The 25,912-nt window shown below is 34.9% G+C and overlaps 1 protein-coding gene across 4 annotated transcripts in view; it reads left to right on the top strand.

Annotated features, from left to right (window-relative positions):
- The window catches only part of ATRNL1 (attractin like 1), a 1,209,934-nt gene that overhangs the window by 334,942 nt on the left and 849,080 nt on the right, over positions 1-25,912 (top strand). The gene's annotated exons all lie outside the window — the stretch shown is intronic.

Below are 25,912 nucleotides of genomic sequence, written 5' to 3'. Positions count from 1 at the left end.
CACATAGTAAACTTTACTAACTTCTTTCTCTCTCCAGACCTTAGTACACGTAGAAGAGGCTTACAGTGATTTGCTCTTTTTTCTTCCCAGGTAGTTAGGCAAGAACTGTTTTAAGAAGGTTGCTGGGAAAACCAGAAAGCAGTTTGACAGAAATTGAGTATAGACCAAGATCTCAAACCATATAACAAGATAAACTCTAAACAGATACAGGACAGATGCAAAAAAGTTACATTATAATCAAATTAGAGGAACAAGGATGAAATTACTTTTCAGATCTCTGGAGAGGGGAAGAGTTCATGATTAATCAAGCAATAGAGATGAACATGGAACATGGAGTATAAACAGGTCAATTTTGGTTCTGTAAAACTTAAAAAAATTGTACAAACAAATTACAAAATAGAAGAGAAGTAGGCAACATGAAAAAATATTTGAGTAAGTTTCTCTGATAGAGATTTCATATATAAGGAATTGACTCAGATTTATAAAACTAAGAACCATTTTTCCCAAGGGATAATGGTTAAAGGATATGAGTTGGATGGTTTTAAAGGAATAAATCCAAGCTAACAATGACCATATAAAAAAACTCCAAATCACTACTAATTAGAGAAAAATGAACCAAAGCAACTCTCAGGTTCTAGCTTATACAAATTAGATTACCAAAGATGACAAAAGAGAAAGGTGACAAATGTTAGAGGAGCTAAGTGAAAACAGGAACACTAATGCATAGTTGGTGAATTTTGAATTGGTAAAGCATTCTGGAAAGCAATTGAGAATTCTGCACTCAAAGTCACTAAACTACCTGCATCCTTTGATCCAGGGATACCACTACTAGGATTAGAATAGGGCAAAGAGATCAAAGAAAGAACAAAAGGACTAATATGTACAAAATATATATTTATATCAGTTCTTTTTGTAATACCTCCACACTGGAAATCAAAGTGGTGACCACCTATTGGAGAATAACTGAACAAATTATGGAGTATATTAATGGGATGGGATATTTTTGCTCTGTGAGAAATAATGAAATGGATAGTTTCATAGGAATCTGGGAAGACCTCTGCGATCTCATGCAAAGTGAAGTTAGAACTAGGAGAACAGTTTACACAATGATAACAACATTATAGAGAAAAATAACTTTGAAAGACTTTAGACTTCTACTTAATGGAATCATAAACCATGAGTTCAGAGGAATGATAATGACAGAAGGGATGCCAGACAGTTGATGGGCTTAATTGAGTACATAATCCATGGCATCACTCTGTCTCTCCAACTGAAGACAGCTATCATGTCCCCCAGTAGGCTAAATACCGAAGTTCCTTCAACCAATGCCATTATGACATGATTTCAGGTCTTTGAAAAAGCCTGGTTGCCCCCTGCTGAACGTACTCCAGTTTTTCATTGCTTTTCTCAAAATTTGGGATCCAGACAATACTCAGATTCTGCTCAGGGCAGAGGACATTGCTAATCTCAACTTTGATCTATACATTATATTTCTATTATAATAGCCTAAGATTTCATTAGCTTTTCCGTGTCACACTGTGAACTCATATTGAGCTTATAATCAACATAATTATGCTAATTATGCTCATCTACCCTATACTCATGAATTTGGGTTTTTGAAGTCAAGTATAAGACTTTACTTTTATCTCTTTTGAATTTCATCATGCTAAATTTGACTCATTATAGCCTATTGAGTACTATTGGATTCCAATTCTGCCATCCATTATGTTTGCAATTCATCTCAGCTTCATGTCTTCAGCAGTTTTGATACATATGACCTTTATGTTTTCATTCCAGTCAGTGATACACATGTTCAACTGAATAGGTAAAGGACAGAACTTAGGGAGATTCTGGTAGAGACCTTCCACCAGGTTCACATTAATCTTTGTTCTTTCTGGCTAATCTGTTAACTAGCTTGAAATCTACAGAGCTGTACTACCATCCACTTCTTTTTTCTCCATCTTCTTAGGGATTTGATGAGGTTTTTTTGTCAAATATCTTGTTGAAATTTAAATCTACTACTCTCATCAATTTAATTAATTCATTTGTGTTTTTAAAAGGTAGAGTGATAATTATATTCTTTGACCCAGGTGTTTACATGTATGAGAAAGGGTTGTTTATAATTATCTTGCAAGTGTATCATATTAGGCCCTTAACAAAATATTATAGGAAAATAAAAAGTGAAAAAAGAAAAAAATACTCTAATTTTATTTGTCACTGTAATAATATGCATATACATGAATGCATTGGAGAGCTTTATAACTAATATCAATGGAAGTGATTATAAGATTATCATCAATCTTCAAGAAAAGATCAAATGAGCATGAAAAAGATAAAGGGGATATTATATAAATCAAGCTACTAGATCCTTTTTTTAACTAATCTAATTAGTATACAATCATCAATTTTAGGACACTTGAGTTGTCTTCTTCTGCAGGACTGCTGAATAAGCACAAAATACACATGCTTCAAAGAATTAGAGACTATATTTTTAGATAGTACAAAACAAATGTTATCAAGTGTAAATGCTTCATAGCAAAGACATTATTTGTCATCACATGGCTTTCTTGCACAAATAAATTAAATTCAGTTATTTCTTTTTATACTGAAATGAAGATATATTTACATTCTTACAACTGTTACATATTTGCAAAAGTTATACAAAACATCTTGGAATGTTTCCAGGAAAAAAATAGTTTCTAATTCATCACAGTCATGTGGGAAAAGAGTACCATTAAAAGTAAATTTAATTCATCCAGGACCAAAGTATTTAACAGAAGGGAAGAAAATACTTTTTATTTTGGGGGGAAGGTAGATCAAGGAAGTCATTGGCTAACTGAGAGTTCCTTGATCAACTTAATGAGGAATAGGCTATTGTTAGCCAGTTCTTCTGCATCCTGTACTTGTACAATTAATTCTTTTAACCCAAGCATCATAGACCCTTATTAAATTCCATGTTATTAGATTATGTTTATTTTTCTGCCATGATGGACAGTATTTGGGTAAAGGTCAGTAGAAGGAGAAATAGAAGTGATTTTCTCATTGGAATACACTACAGTCCATTTGAGCAGAAAGAGGAAAGAGATGAGGCATTTATGGAACACATAACAAGCCTGGTAGAGAGGTATGATATAATAATGATGAGTGACTTAATTTATCCAAATATCTACTTGACATTTTCCTAAAGCAGGTCAGCTAATAGCATCTTGACTTGCCCTAGTGATAATTTCATCTTTCAAAAGGTGGAAGAACCAACAAGGGGGAATTCTGTTTTGGACTTGATTCTCATTTACAAAGGAACTTTCTTGAGTGGCAATGAAAGGAACCTTGGGAGGTGGTATGAGTGTGATATTAACTCTCACTTTGGAAAAAAAATAGATTGTAAAAGGTACAGAGGAAAGATAGATAGAAACCCATGTATGTTACTATCAAGTCAATCCAAGAGGGATGTAATATACTTAAGAATGACACAAACAATAGCAATTTCAATGAGGGAAAAGTAGTATTTGTCTTGAGTCATGTGTATGTATGGGAAATCAACTTAGATTCTTAAAAAATTACAAAAAATGGAAGCAATTCTATGTAATAGGATGGATATAAGAATATGGTATAGTTCTCTAAAATCTGTTTTAGGAGCACTTATATTCAAAGTGAGCTGAGGTTTTGCAAGTAAAGAAATGTAACAAAAAGATTTTTTAAGCTATAAAGAGAGAACAAGGAAAACTAAAAAATAGATAATGTACCTTTGTTCTGGGTGGATGGAATGATGATAAATCACTTACAGAGAAAAGGTAGAGGTGCTCAATTTTTTATCCAGTTCATTACAACAAGTATTTACCAAGTATTTACTATGTACATGGAATTATGACAGTTGAGAATATTTAAATGAAACAATCTATTACCTAAGACCTTACATTCTACTTGGGGGAGAGGAAATACAATTTGTAAACCAAGAAGTATATGCATGAGCATTTTAATAGGAGTAAGAGAGCACTAAAAACTATTGGAATAAGTAAAGGTTTCCCCTAGGAGATAGCACAAGAACTAACCCTTGAAGGAAGCTAGGGAGTCTCAGGAACAGAGGTTAGGAGGAAGTGCATTCTAGGCATGGAGTACAGCCTGTCCAAAGGCAGTGAGATGGGAAGTGGAATACCAAGTTTAGGGAATAGAACATAGGCCAGTTGAGCTTGCATATAGAGTGTATGAAGAGGAATAATGTGCATTAAACTTGGAAACATAGACTAGAGCCAGGTTATGAAGGGTCAGTCTGAGAACTTGGAGGGCCTGAACTAGAATTATTGCCATGAGAGCATAGAGTATAGTATAGCTGTGTAAGAGTTCTCATTGAGGTAGAATGGACAAAATTTGGAAACTGATGAGCTTTGAGGAATGAGGAGGAAAAAGCAAAAGTCGAGGATGACTCAGGTTGCAAACTTTGGTTACTGAATGGAAGGTGATGTCCTCAGTATAAATTAAAGAAAAAATAACTGAAGAAGGATGGGTTTTTAAATGTACTGGAGGATGCCTGTTTGCCTGGGGCTATGCTGAAGCATGTGGTGGTTCTTGAAATGGGAATCTGCCAGTTCCCTTGGCTATGCTAAGGCACATGGTGGTGTGGGAGAAGGGGAGGGGGAGGGGGGCTGGCCTGATCCACCACACTGGGGCTCAAGTTCTCCCACTGGTGTGCTGAGGTGGAGCTTGCTGCTGGTTTGCTGGTATGAGTCCTGTTTGGGAATCCACTCCCCTTTTACCCAAATGAGATGGACTTTTCTTGTTGATCTTCCAAGTTTCTTGGGCTTAAAGATTGTTTCACCTCATCTTTTTGCTGGTTCTACTATTACAGGACTTGTTTTGGGGTGCTATTTTATGGTTGTTTGGAGGTAAATATGGGAAAGTTAAGCAACTTACTACTTACTCTGCCATTTTTGGTCTCAGAAGTCCCAATCCTTCTTAAATCATCTTACCTTAATCTATTTTCTAAGTCAGTTGTTCTTCCAATAAGATATTTCACATTGTCTTCCATTTTTGACTTTGGTTTTTTTTTTGTTTTTTTTTTGCTTCTTGATGTTTCATTGAGTTACTAGCTTTAACTAGTTCAATTCTGATTTTTAAGGAATTGTTTTTTAGTGAGCTTTTGCATCTCCTTTTTTCCACTTGGCTATTTCTGCTCTTTAAGGAGTCATTTTCATCACTGAGATTTTGTACCTCTTTTGCCATTTGACCAGTTCTTTTTTTTTCAAGGTGTTATTTTTCTCAGTATTTTTTGTTGTTCTTTTACCATGCTGTTAATTGTATTTTTTTTTCAATTTTCTTGCATCACTCTCATGCCTTTTCCCAGTTTTTCCTCTGCCACTTTTATTTGACTTTGGAAATAATTTTTTTTAGCTCTTCTAGGATTTGTTATTGGGCTTGTATTCAATTTAACTTTGTTTTTCAGGTTTTGCTTGTAGCTGTTTTGACAGCATTGTCTTCTTCTGAGTTTGTCTTAATATTCCCTGTCAATATAATGCACTTTTAGGATCAGTTTGTTGTTGTTATTTGCTCATTTTTCTAGCCTGTTTTTTTGTCTTTGGACTTGATATTAAAGTTGGTCTCTGTTCCTGGTGTGAAGGAGTAAATGTGAAGTGGGACTCTGTCTCAAGCTTAAGTGTTTTTCACACTTGTCAGAACTAGTTCTGGGTGCTTGAAAGTTTTTTGTGCTTCCAGTGTGGTGAGATCTGGGGGGTGGTCATTGGGCACATAATCCCTTACTGGCCCAAGCAATACTGCTGCTCAGGATCCTTGCTTCCTTTTGACTGAAAGCAGTCTTCTCTACCCTTGAACTGTGACCCAGAAGTGGGCATAGGGAATGGAATTGCCAAACAGTGTCTGAGCCTGTGCCCAGTGCTAGCACATTGATACCCTATAATATCTTTCTGATCAGTTTTCTCATCCCCTACTGTCTCTGGCTTGAGAGATCCTGAAGCTGCTATCTTGAGTTCTTTCTTAAGTAATTTATGTTCTTTGGTTTATTGAACATTGGGTTATGGAGTTCAATTTTTTTCTGATTTTTCTTTGTGTCTAGCTTGTTCCATTAATCTGCATCTCTGTTTTTTATCTAATGCCAGATGGTTATAATATAGTTTGAGGTCTGTAAGTGCTATACTTCTTCTTTCCTACCTTTTAAGATGATCTACCTTCATATTTTAGAACATTTGTTTCTCCAAATGAATTTTGACTTTATTCTACAGGGTTCTGTAAATTATCCCTTTGGTAGCTTTATTGGTATAATATTAAAACTATAAATTAACTTTAGTAGTAATTGTCATTTTTATTATATTACCTTGGCCTAGCCATAACTTCTGAATATTACTCTAGCTGTGTAAATTTTTTTTTATTTCTTTAAGTAACATTTTTAAAATCATTTCCATGCAAATATTTGGTGAGCTTTGTTAGATTTATCCCTAATATTTTATTCTTTTATTTTGAATGACATTCTATTTTCTATAATAGTGTCTTAGATTTTTTTTTGTTATTTTACTGATATATTGCAGTTGGGGGGTTATTTTGTAACCTACATATTTGGTGTAGTTATGAATTGTCTCAATTGTTATCTTTTCTGATCCCCTAAATTTTTTTTGAGAAAATTATTATGGCATCAGCAAATACAGATGGTTTTATTCTCCTTTTCATCACTCTTATACATTTAATTTCTTTCTCTCGTCTTCATGCTATTGCTAACATTTCTAGAACTATGTCTCATAATGGTGAGGAAAGTGAATATTCTTGCTTCACTTCTGTATTCATTGAATAAGCTTCTAACGTATCCTTATTGCTTAGGATAATTGATTTTGGTTTTAGCTATATGCTATTTGTAATTTTGAAAAGGCCCCTTTATGCCTATACTTTGTAGGATTTTTTTTAAACATAAATGTCTTGTATTTAGTCAAAACTTTTTCTGCATCAATGGAGATAATCACTTGATTTAGAATGTTTTTGTAATTAATATGAGGAATTATATTGATTGTTTTCCTGACATAATAAAATTATCCCTGTACCTTTGGTATATGTATAACTTGATCATAATGAATGGTTTCTTTGATAAGTTGCTGTAGTCTGTTGGACAGGATTTTATTTCAAAATATTACATTACATATAATAATAATATTGGTCTAGAGTTCTCCTTTTCTCTATTCTTCTTGAGTTTAGTAGTACTATGGTACAGAAAAATAGTGCTATATTTGTTTCATAAAAGGAGTCTGTTAAGTGCTTTCTTTCTCATTTTTTGAGAATACTTTATGTCATATTGGTACTAAGGTAAGGAAGGGAATAAGCATTTATATAGTGCCTTATATTTACCAGGAACTATGCTAAACACTTTATAATATCTCATTTAATCCTTACAACAACATTGCAAGGCAGTTTTTTTAAAAAGGCTGAGAAAATTCCCCCTATGAAGCTGTCATCTAGTTTTTATATTCTATTAATTATTTCTGCTATGCAGGTCATAAATTTTGTCATCATGATGCTTATCTCTCACTTGAACCATTCAGGAACATCCTGCTCTGATTCTTTTCTGATTTGGGAATCCCTAGGATCCTCTGCTTCATTAGATGTTGATTCAATTTATTAATTCAAGAGTACCAGGGAAGGCCTCATGTAGGAGCTATACTTTGAAGGAAGCTAGTGATTCTGTAAGGAATAGGTGAAGAGGGAATTCATTCCAGGCATAGGGGATCATTTGTTCAAAGCAGAAAGGTAGAAGATGGAAGGGCATACATAATGAACAGCTGGTAGGAAAATATAAACTGGAATTGAGTATATGAAAGTGTGTAATAAGAAATGACTAGAAATTTAGATAAGATCCAGATTGAGTTGAACTTTAAATGAAAAGCTAAGGAAGGAGTTCATATCTTATCTTAGAGGCCATAGGGGACCATTGAAGATCTGTGGGTATGGGATATGACATAGTTAACTTTATGCTTTAGGTGTTTGAATATGGCAGCTGATCAACTGAAGGTGATACATGAGTGGGTCTAGGAGATGCTTTGCCTACTAGCATGTGCTTACTGTGTTCTTGCTCCTTCTATCCACTAGGAAGGTTTCAAGGAATGAACATAATTTGTAAACTAGGCTTAAATAAAATTACTAGACCTCAAAATATATTATAAAGTAATATATTTCATAATTGTCTCATACTAGATAAAAATATAGAAAAGAAGAGCAATGCAACAGATTAGATAAGCCAGCTCGCTAAACACATATGTATAATAGTCTAGTATTTAGTGAATACAAGGACAAACCTCATTAGGAAAGGAACTCATCATTAAACAAAATTTGTTGGAGAAAAATAGATATTTAGACCAGTACTTTGCACTAAATACCACAACAAATATAAATGGATTTAGACATTCATTCATTTATCCAGCAAGCATTTAGCAAGCATCTACTATGTGCAAGGGCTTATGCTAGAGACTGGGCAAAGAAAGACAAAAAGCAAAACAAATAGTCTCTGCCTTCGAGGAATTTATGTACTACTGAGGGAAATAGTATGTGCCAAGAAGTCAATCTAAAATATAGGTAAATTCAGTATAAAAAGTGACACAATAAAAAAAAAAGAAAATTCAAGTAGTTTATAATTTATACAACTGTGTATATGAGAAATTTTCTTGACTGGTTGCTATATAGAGAAAATTATTAAAAAAAAATTATAATTTTTATTACATAAAAGAAAAGCTTTACAGAAACAAAAAAGTAGCTAGGATATGAAGAAAAGACACGTTTGGAAGAAAAATAATTTCTCATTTTAACCTTTTCTTATAAAATTCTGATATTTAGAATCTTTTTGTAATTAATATGTATTTTAAGCATAATTCCCCAATTGATTCTGGCAGGTTATATGACCCACTTTGACTCAAGTGTGAAGGAGGATGTGCAGTTAAAGAAAACTGGAGTGATTAACGAATATCCATGAATATGGATTCTAACTAAAAAGGAATTCTACAAATCCCTTTTTTTAAGATTTTTTTTTGGCCTACTCATATTTCAAGTATTCAAAGGCAGCTGAAATTTGCTTATCCTAGATTAGAGCCTCTAGCTTCCTTTGTTTATCCAGTTATAAAAACCTTATGTCCCCTTCACATCTTCAAGCCACCTAAAATGAGCTGACTCCCTAAACTGATATGATTTCTTGAGATTTACCTATGGATAGAGCTTAGCTTTCACACACACAAAGCTTAAATGAATGACAATGAAGGGAGAGAGAACATTTATATTGTATCCCTTTTCCATGAGTAAGTGTTTTACTAGTGATATAATCATAGGAATGATAATAAATAAAATGGGAATGCTTTTTTACTCCTGCTGGAACCATGAATTGATATTTTGGAAAGTCATATGGAATTATATAAGAAACATTACAGTATTGTTTGTACTCTTTGATATAGTAATCTCAGTATTGGGTTTATGGTACATAGATGGAAAATGCTGTAGAGAGACTGAGGTTTTCACAGATGGGTGTAATAAAGACAAGAATTAGGGCTAGCTGGATGGATAGCCCTTTGCCTTCTTAGCCTACTTTTTGCTCTAAGTTCATTTGCATCCAAGCCAAAATGTATCTGGGGAGTATATAAGAATGTCAGAATCCTAAATTAGACTGTCACCTGTAACAGAAGACATTGTTCTTTGCTCAGTCAAGGGCCAAAAAAGAAAAACCTAATTATACCTTCTGGGCACTTTGCCATCTGCCATCTTGATATCTATACTGCTTTTGACCTATTTTTCTTCACTCAGAATTCCAGAAATTGGTCTGGACCAGACCTCCAGAAACCGTTCCTGCAGTCCCCGTGGAAGTCAGTTTTGGAAATCTCACCATTGGCTTCAGTTGTCATAATAAGCAAGGACTCACCTAGTTGCAAACTCACTTAGTTTACTATATCTAGCTGGTCCCAAGCAAGACCATACTTAATATACCATACAGCTATTCATCCAAGCTACCTTCCACCGGTCCTGTTGCTGTCCATATAACCCTTATACTCCTCGCCTTTCCATCTCTTTCTGATAGTAATCAAATCATTGCTTCCATTTTTATTAAAAGGTGTAGCAGTTGACTGCCCTATTCTGCCAGGCTCTTGCCACTAATGGTGGCTTCGACTAAAAAGTTGTTGGCGTTCCCTTATCAGGAAGGGGCCCTAGACTGACTATGCACTCTAGCTGACTGTAGCTCACACATGGATTTTCTAGCCCTGAGGAGATAATCCCAGAAGAGATGCTGATGGCAGCTAAGTAACCTTCTTGCTGAGACCAACAGGGAGTAGCAGAGCCAAATAGGGCAATGCACTTAGGAGAGATGTCAGGAGGGTAGACCCAATGGAATAGCATGACCACCAAGCAGTGGAGTAACACGGTTAACTAAATAAAGCAACGTACCTAGGAGAGTAGACTCAGTGGAACAGCTTGCCCAGTGAGACAAACATCCAGTGAGAAACAGGACCAGTGAGAACAATGCAATGTAATCACCAGCAAGCCTCAGGGATCCTGTAGTTATCAGAAGTGTGAGTTGCCCATCCACATTTACTCTCTGTATGTGGGCCAATCAAGCATGATACCTATATATGATCAGTCTCCCACAGATAGTATGTATGTGTGTGGGAACCTATGAAACTGTACCCTAAATTTAAGGGTAGATGGTTTATTGAAAATCTCCTCACTATGCTATTTCACTAAGTACATGTGCTTTGAAGTAATTGTATCCTCTTGATTACTAGAGAAAAAGTAAATACGTTAGGGGAAGCTCAAGAGCTACCATTTTGAATAGATGTATTTCCACAAAGTACTTTCAACAGGGAGTGGCACTACCTGCCCATGCTTGTGAGATAGGGCCTTCACAGATGCTACATTGATTAGAAGAAATGATGTTTGCATAAGTATTAAATCAGTTGGTAATTCTGATGTCAATATCTGCAAATCCTTTTGTATTTATCCTTTTTTTTGCCATTCTCATTTTTAACATCCTAATGTAGATGCTCTTTGACTAAACTTTTGCAGTGACATTTCAATTGAGGCTCTCTTTCTCCAATCACTTTTCCTCTAATAAATCCCAGGTGATATTTAGATATTAAACACACTGATGTGTGATAGCTAAGTTCATTTAGCATATTCCAACTTCCAAAAAATTTCAATAGCTTCAACTTCTTACTGAATAGAAACTAATTGTTTTTTCTTGCAGTTTGAATCCAGTGTACCTTTCTGCTTATTGAAATCCTCCCCTTTATGAACTTTATCCAAGTTGGATTAGTCCTCATTCCCCCCAATTACTTACCACCTGTTCCTATCTCCAGAAATGTCCTTTCCTTCTTGGCTTTGACAGTTCAAATGCTTGACAATTTGTAAAATCTCATGCTGAATGCCATCTTCTCCTTCAAGTCCCCCTTTATCACTTCAAGTCAGAAATAATAATTTACTTCCTGGAATTTCCTTTTTCTTTTGTACCTATATAATAATAATTTCAAGTTTTGCTCTGTATTTTACTGAAAATGGTACTGTGTAGAAAGAATCAGAAGGTCTTATTTTAAGTTCCTGCTTTTCTCACTGTGTGATGTTGTCTAGTCACTTTGATCCTCTGAGTTTTCTCATATATAAAATGAGTATGAAAATACTTGATTATCTTCTTCAGAAGAGTGTTGTGAGGATCAAATGGGCTAATGTACAATGCTTTGTAAATCACGAAGAAATAAGTATATTTCAATTACTGTTACTATCCTTGAGTATAGGTTTTTGTGTTCATGGTGTATCTTTACTACTACTTGGTAAACTTGAATTCAGGGACTGTTTAATTTTTCTTTGTATCTCTGTCTGCATTGCATAGCACCATTTATATCCATACTGGTGGGCTGATGAGTCATAATGATGGTGACATTGCAAGAACTTAGATGCATGTTGGTTTGGTAGTTAGAGAGCTAGACTTGGAATCAGGAGGGTCTAGATTTAATTACCACCTCAGATATTCCATTTGTGACCCTGGACAAGTCATTTAACCTCTCTTGGCCTTACTTTCCTTAATTAAAAAATGATGGCCTTGGGCTCAATCCCAATGTCCCTTCCAACTCTAGATTTGTGATTCTGTGATTATGAGAAATATGGGTTCAAATCTTTTTTCTGACAGGTCACTTACATGATCCTCAGTTTTTTCATGTATAAAATGACAATTCTTATAGTTTTTGCCTTACAAAGTTGTCATACTGACAAGAGGAAAATTAATGCATGTAAAAAATCAAAAATCTTAAAGTGTCATTTATGTAAATGGCCATTATTGTTATCATTCTTATGATATTAGACTAAATGTTTGGAATGCCAAATAAAACTTAGCATATGTATCATGTCATCCACACGGAATTGTTGGGAGAAAATTATAATATGTTATTCAGTAAATTTAAAGTATAATTTAATTCATCAGTTATGTACAAGTAAATGAGTAATTGATAAGCTGGCCAGTTAAAATTTGCTGAGGAGCCAATCTGTTATAAGGCAAAAACATCAGAAATAGTTCATGCCCATATGTTGTTTATAATTGAATTAGAGAGATAAATAAATACATTAAAGTGTTTATTCAATGATTACTCCATGCAGAATACTCTGAGTTATACAAAAAAGTATAAGATATTACCCCTGCTAATAAAATATTTATAGTCTAGCTGAGAAGATAAAGCATGTAGGTATGAAATAGAGAACCACCTTATAATTAGTAAAGTGCTTAAGCTTTTCAATTTAGAAAACTAGAAGATAAGACTATTAACCATATTGTTAAAATAAAAGTGTTTCTTGTAAATAGTTAATTTTAAGGCACACAAATGTGTTGTCCTTAACATATTAAGATGAAATAATTAATCCATCATCAATAGACCATGTTGTTTTTCTAGCAATAGCGATGTACTGAATAGTATATAAATTTTCTCAAGTGGGCCCCTTAAGGATGAATTTCATGCATTTGTGAAATTCTTAGCCTCCACAAAACTTTTATACAGTCTATTAGATAAATATATATTATTCTTTAGAAAAGATATCATTTGAATCTTCAACCTTGTCCTTATTGGAGTTCAGCTGTGTCAAGCTTTCACCATTCTTTAAAAAAATAACTGTTGGATAAAAACTAACTGTTGAGCTTTTATTTATGGTGTCTCCTTTTAATAGCTTATTTTGATCTAATGAGCAATTAAAAGGATTGTAAAAGAACAGTAAAATTGTCCACAGGACAACAATCTTTGAATCTGATTTTCAAATGTAAAAGGTGCAAAATACTAAACTAGAGAGAAACCAGATTTTTGAGAATCAATAATAGAATTTCCTTAAATATTAATGAAACTTTTAACATGGTTTTTACTTACTTCATTTGATGCATCATCATATAAATGAAAACCAGATTTTATCACTGAACCTTGAGTATGACGAATGTAATTTATAAACAGCTAATTTTTAAGAATTAAAACATTAAAACATTGTTTAAATTTGGTTGCTTTAATTAATATTACATTTTTTGAATATTTTAGTTTTAGAAATTAATAACTAATATTCAGTGAAATATATAAGGGAAATTGGTAAAGGTTTATAAGCTTATTAGTAGAGAAATTGTCTTTATGACTATTTTCTTAAAGTAAGTTGTCATCAGATAATGCAAAACTGAGAGTTAGTAATATGCCTGATAGGCAGCTAGGTAGAGTACAATGGATAAAGAGCTAAACTTAGTATCAAGAAGATTTGAGTTCAAATCCTGCCTGAAACACTACCTCTTAGACAAGTCTCTCACAGCCTCAGTTTCTGCATCTCTCAAAAGGATATGATAGCACCAGCCCCATAGGGTTTTTGTGAAGATAAAATGATTTCACATATGTAAAGTGCTTTGCCAGACTTAAAGTCCTATATAAATGCTAATCATTGTTATTATTATTAATTACTGTTACTACTACTACTAGTACTACTAGTACAACTACTACCATGAAATAAAATTGTCAGTGCTGAGAGAAAATTTGATGGTGGTTGCATTGCTATAAATGTAGCACAGTAGTATAAAAATTGAATTAAACTCCAAGTACAGAATTAAATCTGACTTTTTGCATTCAAAATAGCATTAGTAACTTTAGCTTTTAAAATATCAATTTATTGTTTTTCATTCACAGATTAATGCTTTAAAGCAGCATTCATTGGTAATCAATAATGCTGATCTTCTAGATAAATGAATACTGTCTATTGTTTAGCAAGTAGTTTTTCCACAACAAAGGTTCAGAGATGTTCTCATTCTAATTGCTTGTATGTAGTTTAGAGATGCTTCACCAAATAGAAGTCAATTTATCTGAGAAGATTTAGATTTGCCTTGTATAACACCCTCTCTGGACTTCCTTTTCCAACTTACACTCCCACTATGGGCAGCTGGTGGCATTGTGGATAGAACGCTGGACCTGAAGTTAGGAAGATCTGAATTCAAATGTGGCCGCAGATACTACCTCTGTGACCCTGGAAAAGTCACATAACTTCTGCTTACCTCAATTTCCTCAGTTATAAAATGAGGATAATAATAACACCTACTTTGCAAAGTTGTTGTGAAGACTAAAGGAGATAAAATTTATTTTTTAAAAATGCTTAGAGCATTGTGGGAAGATGGCAGAGTAGGACAGAAAACTTCAAGCTCTCCAAATTTCCCCCACAAACAAGATAAAATAATACCTCAGGGCAAGCATAGAGCAGTAAAAATAAATAAGAGTAGGGCAGAACAGTGGTCCTTCTGGGACAATCAGAGATCTGAAGAAAAGTCCCAGGATGAGGTTTGGTCTTTGTGAAGTGTAAATACCTCCAGGCTAGTTCCACTTAAACAAGGGGCAAGCCTTGGGGTTAACTGGGCTGAGAGGTAGCCTCCACTCCAGCCACAGGAACTTTTACTCCCAGGACAGTGAGGGGAATTTGGCATCTGAGCCTGGGAGGATTGCTGCTGACAAGGTATGCCAGCCCCAGCTGTGCTACTGAGATACAGCCCTGGGTGAGAAGGAACCAGCACACTCCCAGTGAGTACAGAAGCAGTGAAGTGGGTATGCTGCTGGCTGTGGGCACTAACTAGAGGCTGGGGGTCTTGGTTTCAGTTCTAGGTCAGAGGGGAGAATTGAAGGATCTGAGGCCAGAGGCACAATTCTCCTATACCCCACTACTAGGGGTGATTACAAAAAAATAAGCTGCTACAAATAAAAAAAAAATGAGCAGGCAAAGGAGAAAGAATTCAACCATAAAAAGTTACTATGAGAATCGAGAAGACCCAGGTTCATCTTTAGAGGAGTATATTGAAGCAAAGGAACCCCCTTCTACCCCAAAGAGTAACATCAAATGATCACCTGCCCAAAAAGAATTCATTGAAGAACTTAAAAAAGACTTTAAAAATCAAATGAGAGAGATTGAGGAAAAAATAAAAAAAAAAAAAACAATTCAAGAAAAACAAGAAGATTATGAAAAGAAAGTCAACCAATTAGAAAAGAAGATCCAGAATCTTAAGGAAAAAACAACTTGAAAATCAGAATTGGGGAAGGGGAAGCCAGCAGAGTCATAAGAGACCAAGGGATAATAAAACAAAATATAAAGAATAAAAAAAAATGGAAGAGAATGTGAAACATCTCACAAGAAGAACAACTGATCTGGACAATAGATCAAGAAGAGAAAACATAAGAATAATTGGACTATTTGAAAGCTATGATAAGAAAAAGAATCTTGATACAATAATACAAGAAATAATTAAAGAAAATTGTCCTGAGGCATTAGAACAAGAGGTGAAAGCAGAAATAGAAAAAAAAAATCCACCTATCACCACCTGAAGGAGAACCTACAAGGAAAACCCACAGGAATATAATAACCAAATTCTGGAATACCCCTCCCCTCTCACCCTCAGCTCAAAGATAAAATATTACAAACAACAAGAAAAAGAAGACAATTTAAATGTGGTGGTGCCACAATTAAAATCACACAAAACTTAGCAGTGGTGACACTAAAAGACCATAGCTCTTGGAACACTATATATATATAAGAGCAAAATAACTGGGCCTCCGGTTGAAAATATCATACTCAGCAAAGCTAAGCATAATTCTGAGTAGAAAAAAAATGGAAATTTAATGAATTGTCAGACTTTCAGGATTTTGTTACAAACAGCAACAACAACAACAATAACCAAAAACCTGAACTTAATAGAAGATTTGACATACCAGAGCCAAGAGAAATATAAGGTGCATAGCAAAGACTAATTACAAGGGACTCAATAAAGACAGACTATTTACCTTAAGTAAACATACATATTTTACATACATAAGTATGTAAAATGTAAATCATATATCTAAGATTGTTATTAGTAATTGGGTAGTTTGTAAGAAAGATTGGAGCAGACCTGAGTATGGTATGATTTTAAAAGTAAAACTATTTAGGAACAGCTGAAAAGAGTAATTATCTTATACAAATGATGTGTGAGAGGAAGAACTGACACAGAGAATAAGATGGGTGAGCAGGGCTGTTAGTTCTGGAAACCTACTTTCATTGGAAATGGGTTCAAGGGGGAACAGTATGTATATATCTAAAAGAGTATAAAAGTCTTCTAAATTAAGAAAGAAACAAAATGCTAAGGAGATAGGGAGGGGGAGAGGATAAGGGAGGGATCTTTAGAAAGGAGGGTGAGGGATTAGCTTAAAGGGGGATAGAGAAGGGCATTTAGATTAGTGGGAATGGGAGGATAAGAGAGGGATCCTTGGGTGGGGGTTAGGTTAAGTAATAGGAGGCCAAGGTAGCAGGTAGAAGTAAAGTAGAGGAGTCTGGAGGGATAGGAAATAAGAGATATGCACAAACATAAAATAAAGATCAGGAGTAGGATTAGTTAGGTGAAAAGGAGCAGGGGTGGTAATCATGATCTTAGACAAAGTTAAGGCTAAAATAGATTTAATCAAAAGAGAAAAACGGGAAATTTCACTATGTTTCAGCCATATTTATCAATGTGGTTTTGTACTATTTAAAACAACCAGACAATATAAAATGGGAATATTATTGTGGTGTAAGAAATGAGTTGATGGACTTGGGAAAATACAGGAACAGCTAGATGGGGCAGTGGATGGAGCTCTGGCCTTGGAGTCAGGAGGACCTGAGTTCAAATCTGGCCTCAGACACTTGATCAGACATTTGACACTAGCTGTGTGACTCTGGGCAAGTCACTTAACTCGATTGCCTCACCCCCTCCCCCCAAAAATACAGAAATACTTGGACTTAGAAAGGAAGAGATTGTACACCCTCAGAGAAACAGAGGGCAAATAACCAAAGCATGGTCTTACATAGATGAATATGAATGTATATGTCTGTATATGAGTATAATTATCAATATCTAAGTATATGTATGTGTAAGCACATATGTGTATGTATGGGTATATATATATAATATATGCATATGTATATATGTCTGTATGCACACATGTGTGTATATATAATATACATGTGTGCATATATGTATGCAGTTAATTGTAACCTGGGGCAGGGGAAGGAAAAATATAGAAAGACTTGGACTTATGAAGGAAGAGGTTATCCATCTGCAGAGAAACAGAGGATAAATAAGTATAATACAGTCTTACATAGATACAAATGAATATATGTCCAAATGTGACTATGATTATCAATATCTAAGTATATGTATATGTATTTAAGTGTACATTTATGTGGGTATGTGTATATATATCTCTGTGTGTATATGTATGTATGCATATACTTAATTGTAGCCTTTGGGGAGGGATGGAAAGGGGGAAAAGAGCAAAGAAAAGATGTACAGCCCTTAATGCAATGCATAGTATTTATTATATAGGCTTTCTTAAAATGGAAATTTATGCCTGAACATTTTGAATCCTCTCTCAGGCTGCTGTGCACATGGCAATGCTTCCCCCCCTCCTTTTCATATTTTGTTTTATTTTACTTTTAGTATTTAAGTTTCTTTTCTCTTGTCTTATTTTGTATTTATTTTTTAAATAAATAAATAAATATAGTTGTGTATATATATATTTAAATGCTTAGCACAGTACCTGCTAGGACATAGTGGATGCTATATAAACATTTATTTCCTTCCCTTCTCTTCATTGGCAGGTTGGGTCCCCACAGGTCAGGTGACTGCTTTTCTCCTGAGAATTTAGTTTAGGATTTTCTAATATTGTCCTTATGAGACCTATTAGATGCATTCTACAATATCAATCAGTTAGTTGACAGTAATTATATTTTACAAAAGGATATTAATTAAGAAAATATAATAAAAACAGTAGCTACAAAATAATCTCTCCCTCTGAACAATTTATACTATAACATCAATGTCATAATAGTGAAACATTTTAAGGACTTTTATAAACTAATGTAGAATTTCATGAACAAAACCAGAAAAATTCACACAGTAACAGTATTGTAGAAATAAAGAACTTTGAAGGCAATAAGAGCTATGATCAATACAATGATCATTTGTGATTCCAGAGATCCAATGATAAAGTATTTTATTACAGAGAGGTGAGGACTTTAGGGTGCAGAATAAGACATATTTTTAGTACACTAATGTTACAGGAATATAATAAATTACTATACTTAATGTAAAGTGATGTAAGCAAAGCCTAGAAACCAATGTGAATAATGACTTCAACAATGTAAATGGAAAGAACTACCACCTCATAACAATAAAAAATGTTGCAAAATTACGATGAATAAGCTTGGCCCCAATGAAGAGATATGAGAAAACATCTCACCCTAGACCTTTACAGAAGTGGGAGTCCCTGGATATATGTTAGATTTTTTTGGATGTATTGATTGGTTTTACTGATTTTTTTTTCTCTTCCTCTTTTTTTTTTTTTTTTTTGTTGTTGCTTAGGCAGTTGGGGTTAAGTGACTTGCCCAGGGTCACACAGCTAGTAAGTGTCAAGTGTTTGGTCTAAGGCCTGATTTGAACTCAGGTCCTCCTGACTTCAGGGCCAGTGCTCTATCCACTGTGCCACCTAGCTACCCCTCTCTTCCTCTTTTTAAAAGAAGTGTTTGTTTAAAGGGTTTGCTTTCTGGGAGGTGAAAAAAGAGAGGGATACAGGAGGAAATCTAGGAAGGATGAAAAAGCAAACAATATCACAAATTTATTAAAATATCATTAATTTTTCTGAAAGAAAAATCTTCAGACAAAATACTTGAATGAAAAAGGATTGAATGATACCCAGAGGGCATGGGGAAAGAGTACAGAGAGCATATTATACCTTCCCACTCTACAGGCCTGTATCTTGTCCTTTCTTAGTTCATTGACATTATTTTAATCCAGGCTTTCAACCATTTGATTTTGGTATAATATGAGCTCAATTATAACATTATAACATAATATAATTGGCCTCCTTGACTCCATTCCCTCCCTCTTCTTGTATGTACTATACCTGATTTCAGATATCACTTTTGAAAACAGTTTTAATTATGTCCTCAATTGTTTCAAATTACTACAGTCTAAGTTACAGATTGATTCAGCTGGATTTCAAGACTCTCTATAATCTGGTCCCAACATACTTTTTCTTCAGTCTCATTCTTTCATTATTCCCCACTTTATGGGCCCTTTGATTCAGCCAAACTGGACTCCGTGCTGTGTCCCTAAATGTAGCCTGAAATTTGGGAGCCTGTACAGTCAGTGGGAAAAGAAATCAAAATTAAACCTTTCCCTCCTCTCAATAGATAGATAAGGGACTTTGGGAACATAATGTTGCATATGATTTCTGATCCTGATTTTGTTTTGATCAGTTTTGCCTAAATGTATTTCATTCAACATTCAATCAATCATTAAGCATTTACTTAACTTCTTCCATGTGCAAGGCATTCTGTTATGCACTGGGGATAGAAAAAAAAAGTGTATTTAGCAAGCAATTCCTGAAAACCTGTGCCAATCTAGTTAGAGCAGCAGGGTACCCTGAGGGGTAGATGAGAGGAAGCATGACCAGGCAAATAAAACTATTACTACCACCTTGATCACCATGTCCCCTCAAACCCAGACCAAGACAGCCCCCCAGGACCCTAAACCAATGAGCCTTTGGAATAGCAATGATACCACTCTGGTACACTCGGGTATCAACTTGGGAAGCAGCCCCTGTAGAGATGCAGCATGGTAATTGCTTCAACAGGTGCTAAAGTCATAGCTACTAAAGACCCAGAATATAAAGTTCTTGCCACTAAAAACTTTGGTACTATCACATGGTTCAATATCAGGAACAGGATTTTACAAGTGGAAATTGTGTCAAACGAGAAACATTACCATCTGCTTTGCCACTAGTCTCCAAGGACCATGGGACCTTTCCATCTGACTTGCAGCTAAAAGCTTCCATATATTTTCTCCCCTATGTGGGTGCCTTGAGAGAGGAGAGGATTGTCTTACTTTTCTGTTTGTATCCTCTGCGCTTTGTACATAGTAAGTTCTTAATAAGTGCTTTATTAATTAATTCATTCAATACCTCTTATGTACTTTACACTGAGCATAGAAAGACAGCAAGGATACAATGTTTGCTTTCACAGAACTTACATTCTGCTGAGAGGATACAACATTTACTCAAACAAGTCAATATAAAGTATATACAATGTAAATACAAAGTAATTTGCTGTGTAAGTGGTAACTTTACCAGCTGAGGAATTCAGGAAAAGCTTCATGTAGAAGGGAGCGCTTGAGCCGAACTTGAAGGAAAACTGCAATTCCACGAGAAGTTAGAGAATTCTAGACATTGGGGGCAGACTGTAGATATTGAATAGTGTTGTAGAATGATATTCTATAGCAACAGAATGGTTTTAGTTTGGGATTTGTTGAGTTTTAGATGCCTCTGGATTGTGCAGATGGAAGCAGGCAATAGATGTTATAGGTTGTAGCAGGAAATAAGAATAGTTTAAAAAATGGTTAAAGTAACTAGAAGTGGTACTTAGAATGACTGCACCCTCCCTTCTCTTTGTAGTCATCTCTGTAGATCTACTTTTGGTGGGACATGGGTTTCTCTATTCAAAAGACTTTGTTGTTCAGTTGTTATTCAGTTGTCTTGATTCTTTGTGACCCATTTGCGATTTTCTTGGCAAAGATACTTGAGTCATTTGCCATTTCTTTCTCCAGCTCATTTTACAGATGAGGAAACTGAGACAAACAAGGTTAAGTGACTTGCCCAGGGTCACATAGCTTGCAAGCATCTGAGTCCAGATTTGAACTCAAGAATGTGAGGCTTTCTGACTCCAGACCCAACACTCTTTCCACTGTATCACCTGGATGCCTCATTCAAAAGTCCTATCAGAAGAAATTCTGGGGCTGATAGAGGCAGCTTATGCTAACTTTACAGTAATTTATGAGATCCATTTTCTCCTCACTTAAGATGTCCTGCCTTTTTTAGAGAAGTTCTCAATGGTTATATGTATACTTAGATTCCCTGAATGGGAAATGTCTAACTTTGGATAGAGCAGTTCCACTTGAAATTGGAAAACAGATTGCAAGGAGTTGAGGAATGAGTTAGAGGAGAGGAAGTAGAGGAAATGAGTATATACAACTTTTTAAAAAGTATGAGGAAGGGGGATATAAGATGACATTATTTTTTTTTATTATTGTAAAAAAAGTTCTTAACGCAGTGCCTGGCAAATAGGAGAGACTTAATAAATGAGTATCCCCTTCTCCCCTGCTAAGCACTGAGAATACAAATCCAAGCTAAAACAACAGTCCCTGCTCTCATGGGGCTTACATTCTAATGGTGGACAGAGTAGAGTGTGCTAGAATCAGCTCTAATTGTCTTGAGAAAGTGATTGTTAACTATCCAAAGTAAGTAAGCATTTAAGTCAGGAATCATAATCACCAAAAATCTGGGCTTGTTTGTTCAGACTCAAAAGTGTTAATGATGCAGATTAAAATTAAAAGTATGAGTTCATATTCCCTCTCCCCCGCTGAAAACTGGTTGTTAAATACTTGTAAGCACATCCCTGCCTACCATAAACATTGCTCTATAAATACTGTCACAGTCCAGCAGAAGTGGAATAGAAGGCTCAGAGGATGGAGTCATTACCAGACTGGAGGCTAAGGGACTAGAGAATAAGAATAACAATGATGGTGATGATGGTGAAGATGATGTTATATAGTGGGGTTTTTTGTTTTTTGTTTTCATGAAAATATGAGAAAAGAAAAACTAATTTAAAGCAAACTCTTCAACTCTGTGCTTCCCTTTCATTGTGCCTTATGGAATTCCTGACACATAATGAATAAACTTCCCTTCATTTTTGACCACTTCCTCTCATACTTGTTCTGTTTGCTCTCATTGCAACCTGTTTTCACCTAATGATGACCTTGGCTATCCTCTCTGTTCTGGCTTTACCTTTTCTTTTACCTTTTCCCACAGTGGTCTTAGAAGGGAATTGGAATGCTTATTGCTCCTTACTGTCACTTTTCCAAGCTCTTCCTTTACCTACACCACTCAGCAACCTTTCATCGTCTGTATTTTTTACTATTAAAATTTTTCATCCTTTACAGATTATGGTGGCTATCCATCAACAATCAGATCATTCTTCCTCAGTTTTCAAAGAGTTCAGTACCTGACTCACCATCTGCCTCTCTTTCCCAATTCCTGATCAAGGACCTTCTTGAGCTTTCTAATACCTTTGATCCTATTGAGTGCCCTCTCCTAAATACTCCCTCTTTGGGTTTTCATGACATTATTTTCAGGTTCTCCTCCAACTTGATTATTCCTCCTCATTCCCTTTTGTTGGCTTATCATCCATACCATACTCCTGACTCTGGATATTCCTCAGTACTCATTCTGGGGCCCTCTTTTCTTTTCTCTGTCCTCTCTTAATTGGTAACCTCATCAGCTCCCCTGGGTTTAATTATCATCTGTATGTAAAGGATTCACAGATTGATGTATGCAGGACTGATCTCTCTCCTGAAATTCAATCAATTACAATCTATGATCCACAAAGCTCATGAAGTAATTTTTCTTAAATGCATATCTGTTCAGATCACTCATCACTTAATAAACTTTAATAGCTCTGTATTGCCTCTAGCTTAAAATATAAACTCCTTAGTTTGACTTTTGGAACTCTTCATAATCTGCCCCCAACCGATCTTTCTTTAAATCTTTGGGAAGTGGTATTAGTTCTTTCTTTATCTGAATCTCTACTGCTAGCATAGTGCTCAGTATGTAGTAGACTCTTAATAAATTTTAATAAATTTGCATGTTGATTGATAAACATTGTTGACTGGTAGACATTTTTCCTGATATTTAATTGAAATCTTTCTCCCTGTAGCTTATATCAAATCATGAAAGATTTTTTTTTGGAGCTATACTAAATAAATCCAATCACTTTTCTATATGATAGTATCTAAAATAATTGAGGAAAACTATCATCTTGTTCTCCCTTCCACTTCTACTACCACCTAAAAAAAATGTTCACTCCTTATTTCTTGCCTTTGCCAAATCTACCTCTTTGCCTTTATATCTAAGATGCAAATGCTTAGGCAGCACCCCTGGGATGCTATTTTTAAGCTAGTTTAAATAAAATGATTTTAAATGCTTTTGAAAGACTTTAGTAAATCTATAGAAAGAGCATTATTTTTTTCCTGACATTCCCAAAGTATTGGCATTCAAGGCTAGAGAATATGTTTGTACACCCGTTAACCAGAGCAAATGGTTTTGTGAAAGTCAGGTAGCAATAATACCTTATATTTGTATGGATCTGTTAACTTTAAATTGTTTTTTTTACATGTATTATTTAATTTGCAACTTCAACACATTTGGAAAACACTTCAATATAGATTAGAGCTTAAGTATGTTTTTTTATCAAATGTCCTTCATGGATTTGATAGCAATTCAACCTATAATATTAGGCTCAATTTCCTCTTTAGAGCCAGAATACTACAAATAGCTCTTTTGAATATGATGAGGGAGGGAAATATTGAACTCTTGTGGTACTCACTTGTAGGTAGGGAATTAATTTCCTCCTTTTATAAATTCATGAAGGACATTGGATAGAGAAAGATAATTTTCAGACCTAGAAATCTACTTCTTGTATCTCTTCTGAGCTCCAGTACCATAAACCCATCTCTTTTCTGAGTTTCCCTGCCATTGTTGAGGACACCACTATCTTTCTGTTCACCCAGGTCCACGACTTTAGTGTTATCCACAAATGCTCATTCTCATTCACCCCACATACCCATTTACTTGCCAAATTTCATTGGTTCTCTATGCACAAAATCCCTCAAAAATGTTCCCTTCTCTCCACTTACAGAACCATTACCTCACTTCAGGCCCTCATCACCTGTAGCCTGGCTGATTTTTATATCAACCTAATTGGTCTCCATGCCTCAAGTTTTTCCCCTTTGCCAATGTACCTTATGCCCAGCTGCTTCCTAAAGCACATAGTTAACATTTTTCTCCCCTCTATTTAATCAACTCTAGGAGTTCCCTATTACCTCTAAGATGAAAAATGAGTTCTTTTGCTATATTAAGTGCTGGGTGTCATCGAAAGCTCAACCTAGCCGCCTTCTACCTTTCCAGTTTTATCGCATATTATTCCTCATTCTGCACTCTAATGTCCAGTTATAATTAGACTTCTCTGTTCCTTGCACAAAGCTCAAACCAGATTATGAAGGGTTTTAAATCTCAAAATGAGAAGTTTGTAGTTTCTGCTAGAGGTGACAGGGAGTCATTTAATCTTCTTGAGCTGTCGAATGACATTGTGAAACCAATGTTCTAACAATATCATTTTGGCAACTATGCTTAAGTACTATGTCAACCTTATTTGTCATCATCATCATTATTTTAGGCTCAATATTATATCTATTTAAATTATAGTTATTGTAGGCTAATTTTACTTGTCTTTTTGTCAGTAGTGTCTATAAAATTATACCTAACAATTGGAGAATCTGTGGAGGTTTTAAAAGATTGCTTTAAAAATTGGTTCATATTTCCTGCTAGTCAACAAATATTTATTATTTACTATATATCAGACACCATTCTAAATAATGAGGATACAAACAAAAGCAAAAGTATAGTACGTCCTTTAAAGGAGCTCACATTCTGCTGGTAGAGAGCCATTCCTGTCTGGCAAATTGTTGTTGTTGTTATTGAGTCATTTTTCAGTCTTATCCCACTCTTTGTGCTACCATTTTGGGTTTTCTTGGCAAAGATACTGGAGTGGTTTGCCCTTTCTTTCTCCAGTTCATTTTGCAGATGAGGAACTGCAGCAAACAGGCTTGAGTGATTTGCCCAAGTCCCATAGCTAGTAATTGTCTGAGGCTGGATATGAACTCATGAAGAAGAGTCTTCCTGACTCCAAGCCTTGCGCTCTATCTTCTGCACCATCCAACTGCCCCTTGCATTTAATAAAATATTTTAAATGCATTTAATAAAATAATTTTTAAATGCATTTAATGAAATACTTCATTGATTAATTCATTGATTCTTGTATGACTGTATGCTGGCCTGCTAAGGTCTAGTTAGATAAGAGGAGACAATGAGAAAAACCACACACACACACACACACACACACACACACATGCACGCACACACACATTTATATTTATATTCCTTTCATGATGAATTTCATTTGAGAATTTGGGAACATTGGGAAAATAGCATATGGTTTAGAGGAGGAAATTGGTGCTTAATATACTAGTAGAATTCCTTAAATATTAAGACTGTAACAATTCCAAAATATTTATTGTATTAGGAAACATCCATGAATTAATATGTAATTTTTGAGTACTAATTTTGACCATAATGATATAGATTATGTGGATTCATATGTAACTAAAGCATTGTTACTGTAACTATACATTCTGCAATGTAAATATTTATGACAAATTCATCTCTTTCTCTCTCTCTCTCTTTCTCTCTCTTTCCCTCCCTCCCTCCTTTCCTCCCTCCCTCCCTCTCTC

Source organism: Vombatus ursinus, unplaced genomic scaffold (assembly GCF_900497805.2).
Source record: "Vombatus ursinus unplaced genomic scaffold, bare-nosed wombat genome assembly UNPS02009205.1, whole genome shotgun sequence".
NCBI lineage: Eukaryota > Metazoa > Chordata > Mammalia > Diprotodontia > Vombatidae > Vombatus > Vombatus ursinus.
Note: the sequence above shows the minus strand (reverse complement) of the source record. Positions and strands in the feature narration are given on the sequence as shown.